Source organism: Pseudopipra pipra, chromosome 10 (assembly GCF_036250125.1).
Source record: "Pseudopipra pipra isolate bDixPip1 chromosome 10, bDixPip1.hap1, whole genome shotgun sequence".
Classification (NCBI taxonomy): Eukaryota; Metazoa; Chordata; class Aves; order Passeriformes; family Pipridae; genus Pseudopipra; species Pseudopipra pipra.
Window position 1 is genome coordinate 2,095,239 of NC_087558.1, and position 4,853 is coordinate 2,100,091.

Genomic DNA, 4,853 nt, shown 5'->3' on the forward strand with positions numbered 1-4,853 from the left:
AGTGAAGGCTGCACACGTACATCCAGAGGATTTATCAACATGGAGGAATCTGACACGGGGCTGGAGGAGCAGGAACTCTCACCCTGGGTGTGCTTTTGTTTATTGTTGCCCTTTCCAGGTCTCCCCAGTGCAAATTCCTGGCGTTGCCTCGAGTGCCTGGTGCCTCTTTTGCAACGGCCTGGATTCCATGTGGCCATGCCTGGGCTCCTGACAGTCTGCTCCTGTCATTCCAGGATCATTCCAGGATCATTCCAGGGTCATTCCAGGGTCATTCCAGCTCTCTGTGCTGTTCCACAGCCCCAAAGGTCCCAGCTGGGCTGGGTGAGTGGGATATGCAGCCAGGAAGGCACCAAAACCCAGCAAAGGAAACCAGGGGCTGAGTGGCAGCTGAACCTCCTCAACTTCTTGATTAATTTTACTCCTCACACTCTTGTCCTGACAGTCACTGATCTACACAATTTCCAGGATTAAATACAGAGTTTGGATATCCCATTCCAATTCCTCCTGGCTGTTTTGCTGTTTCGGTTTCCAAACGCTGACCTGCCCGGGCAGGTTCCTGCTGGAAGCAGTGCCTGAGGTGCAGATTTGGGAGAAGGGTTTGGATTTGTAATGTCAGGCCTGTGCCTGCTCATCTCCTGCTCTGTGGGACCAGGGACAGCACCTAGGGAATGGCTGGAGCTGTGTCAGGGCAGAGTTAGGTTGGATCTCAGGAAAAGGTTCTTCCCCCAGAGGGTGGTTGGCACTGCCCAGGCTCCCCAGGGCAGTGGGCACAGCCCCAAGGCTGCCAGAGCTCCAGGAGGGTTGGATGATCCTCTGGGGCACAGGGTGGGATTGTTGGGGTGTCTCTGCAGGGCCAGGAGTTGGACTGATGATCCTTGTGAGTCCCTTGGGTCAGGAGATTCCATGACTGGTGTAATTTGGTGTCTATCAGACGAGCCACACACTCAGTACATTTATCCCAGCTGAGAACAGACACTCTCTGCGTGGAGTAGAGACACTGGAACAGGCTGCTTTGGGATTTTCCAAGGTTTTTTTCAATCAGTGCAGTTTGTACCAGCTCCTAAGGCTGCACTGAGTGGCCATGACATTCTTCTTCACCCATGATGCCAAGTGTTACAAACCCCAATTAATGAATGAGTGGCCGAGGCAGAAACTATTCCAAGAGGAACAGGAAAAGGGACATTCCCTGCAGTGCCTGCCTGGACACCCTTCTCTGGAGACACCTGCACCAAGGGCAGCTCCCTGGGAGTTCCTGCCAGCACCTGGAGCTTTGCCATCCCTCTCTGCCTGAGTTTTTTGCTCAGCCAAGAAAAGTTTTTGGGACAAACTTTCTCTCACAGTCCATGTGAGTAGGAGGTTGTTTGTCAGACACTGGGTGGCTGGTTGGTCTCCTCAACGCTGTCAGAAGATCTGATCAGATCCATGAGGAGCTGCCTGTGCCCCACAGAGCTCCTGATTCCACACGTGTTTTCCGTGTGGGCTGAGCTGGGGGGTGTGAGGGGAGCAGGGATGGTTGTTCAGCTGCTGCTGGGGTTTTGTTATCGGTCACATGAAGGAGTTGCTCTCTCCTGGGCCTGCTGGCCTCAGAGTGTGTGCAGTTTGGGCTGTTTAGGAACTTTCTGTCCATAAAGGATTAATTTTAGTGTTGGCCAAAGTTCTTTTCTGCCCTAGAACCAGCCTGGTTCTCTCATTTCCACTCCCCACCTTTGTGACCAGCTCTCACCTCCCACCCCTGTGTCTATAAGGTGAAATTTATGTCCTTTGGGACTAAAAAGGCAGGTGGGGGTGATGTTCAGCACCACCCAGATCCCTGCCTGTCAAAGGGAATCTCCTGTTTCAATTGTACAACTCAAGCAATGCTGGTTCAGCAAGAGTTGAGACTAAAGAACAAAATAATAAACAGCTGCTAAAATCCAACTGCTCGTGCTGTTCACTGGGAAACTCTTTGATCTTTCCAGCTACAATCCATCCTGCTGGATCCACAGCATCCTCATTAAGAAGGATTATTATTGCAGGACTTTTACAGCTTATCTCATTAAACTTTAATCTGTGTTTTGTTGATCCAAAGAGTTAACACTTCCTAAAGGCAATAAGGATGACAATTCTGTTCACATTTTACCCCCTCTGCTTCTGATAACTCCTAGCAGTTTTTAGAAGCCTGAGATAAGTTCATACTCCTCATTACTTGTATTGTTTTGCACTACAACACATGCATTTTGTCTATGCCACTGTTTACATCTGAGCTCTTATCTTGGCTGTTCATTATCTGACTGGAAAATCCTGCTTCTCAGTGAACCTGTCAGCACTTTATGGCCTCTGCATCCCATAGAACACCCTCCTTTTCATCCTGCCTAGATTTTGGTTAGAGCAGGGTTGAGTTTGCAGCAGATCTGTTTGCTTTTGCCAAGCTGACCTTAAATTACTCCGTCCTGTCTGGCTGAAACTTTCTGCTTCACTTTTCCTGCTCAGCTGAAAGTGCTTCGTGTGACAGCTGAGTTACAGTTGTCCTGTCATAAAATATCCCTTCTTCATTACTGGTGATGTTTCCACACAGTGTAAATGTTATTTAGAGTGGGATTAACTTGGCTATTTTTCTAGGTATATTTTATAGGGATAGAGGGGAGAACTGGACAGTGTGAATGCTCCCCAGGAGCTCTTTCTGCTGCCAGAGCTCCTCTCTCAGGGAGCGTCAGGGGAGGAGTCTGTGGGTGCTGGAGCATCAGTTATTGTGTGATTTCTGCCCCTGCTCCAATTGATTTGTAATCACCCCATAAAAAACCCCACAGGGTGTTCAGTAGGTGAGTTGTGATCCCCCTCAGAGAGCAGCTGGGGGTCCAGGCACCAGCACCCAGCTAAAAACAGGGATGTGGGGGCTTTGGATCCGAAGCTCTAAGGCAGTGCAGGAAATTTATTCTAAATTATTTTTTAAAAAATATAAATCTATATTAAAAGAACTGGTTTTTGAGGTTAAACAATCTTGTGTGTCCCTTGCATCCTGTGAGAGTGCAGGGAATTCCCTGGAGAAAAGGAGGCTCAGGGGGGATCTTCTCAGTCCCTACAACTCCCTGCCAGGAGGGTGGAGCCAGGTTGGGATTCCAGCCTCCTAAAGGACCCAGCTGTGGATTATTTTCACCAAGATCACTCAGCTTTTAAGGAAAAGCCTAAATCAAACTCAGGACTTCAAACAACTCTGAGGGTTTCCTCTCCTGCTGCATTCCTACTCTGTCAGGCTCTCATAAATCAGCATAACTTCACCTCAGCAGAGCTCTGGGGTAAAAACTGCAGCCTCTCTTATCTCAGATCTGCCCTACAAACAGGTAGGAATTAAGGAAGACCCAAATTAATAACACAGGTGTTAATTATAATCCTTGCAGTCTCCTTGACTAAGTGGTGCACAAACAACCTGCCCAATAATTCACAGCTGAAAGAGTTCCCTTCTGTCTTGTCACTGAGCACAGAGGACTTTAAAATAGTCTTTCGAGTCTTTTCAGCCCTCGGCGCAGCTGAAACGTTCTCCTGGTGGACATGAAAAGGTCCATTAGTTGTGGATTTGTGTCCTGCAAAGTGGTTTCATTTTATAAATCTGAATATTTAAATCAAAGGAGTTCTCTTTCTTTACCATCACGCTTTTGGGTTTGTCAGGGAACGAAACCCTGATAAGTTTGAAGCTTCATTTCCTGTTCCTGACGTGTCTTAACCAGGTTTCCATCCTAAATACAGAAAAAAAGTGGTAAATTCTGACAGCAAATCCCCCCTGAACCCACCCCATGAGTCTCCCTCCTACATTGAACTGCTCTGGGAGGTGGAACTAAAATAAAGAACCCTGGCAAGGTGTGAGCTGGGATGGATCTGCCACAAGAAGGAGAAGTTTACTGGAATGAAGTCCTTTAACATCAGATCAAAACAGCTTTTGTCTTATTTTTCCTTAGGTTGGTGGGGTTTTTAAGCTTGGGCATAAAGAGTTTCCCCAAAGTTTTTAGCCACCTTTTCCTCAGACAGCTGCAGCCTGGCTGGGGCCGTGCATGTGAGGGAACAGTGACATCAGGTGGATTATCCTGCTCATCACATCCCGGTTTTTCTGTGGAAACTTTTACAGGAGAAGGGGCAAGTGCCTGCCATGGTGGGATTGTATCCATCTGGAAACAGTATGGAAGAAGGAGCCAGGCTTTTCTCAGTGGTACCCACTGAAACAATGCCAAACCCCAACCAAGCAAAAGGAAGAAATTCATATATTGGGCTAAATTCTTGAAGGAAAAATTTATGATGCAATATTCCCCTGTAATTCCCTATATTTAAGCTACTTCCAAGAGTAAAAGATCAAAATAACACTGATTCTATTAGAAATCCCCACCAGATCAGCATCTCAACAACAACAAACTGGAACCTCCCAAAACCAGCACAGGAGTTGTCCTTTGAGTCATTTGGCACAAATTTCACAGTATTTTCCTGCCAATATTTCACCTGAATAATTTCCACCTGAACCCAATTTGGGAACCTCTGCAGTTACAGAAGGGAATTTACTAACAGGGTTTTAAAGCATTTAAAGGTGAAATCATCACCCTTAAGCTTTTCATCATCAACATAAGACTGTTTCTCTAGAAAAAAAAAATTCAAATAGTGTTTGCATACCCCAGTCACCCCTTTCTGAGTATTTGTTTCCCTCAGTCACCCAGGTTTTGTGCTGTAGGGTTTGGCTTTTGCAGCACAACGTTGTCCTTCACCATTTTCTGTGAGCAAAAAGTTTATAACTGAAGTCCTGCACAGCTTCTGGCATGACTCTTCCAATTCCAAATTATCCAACATCAGTGCATCATTAAGCACTTCTGGCTTAAAATCCGGAATAACTTCTGTCC

The 4,853-nt window shown here is 46.6% G+C and overlaps 1 long non-coding RNA gene across 1 annotated transcript; it reads right to left on the reverse strand.

Annotated features, from left to right (window-relative positions):
• Positions 1-2,893: 2,893 nt before the first annotated feature.
• On the reverse strand, positions 2,894-4,853 carry LOC135419286 (uncharacterized). The gene is made up of 2 exons (XR_010432900.1): positions 4,630-4,853; positions 2,894-3,710 (listed from the first exon to the last, which is right to left on the reverse strand). It is a non-coding gene; the product is annotated as an uncharacterized LOC135419286 (long non-coding RNA).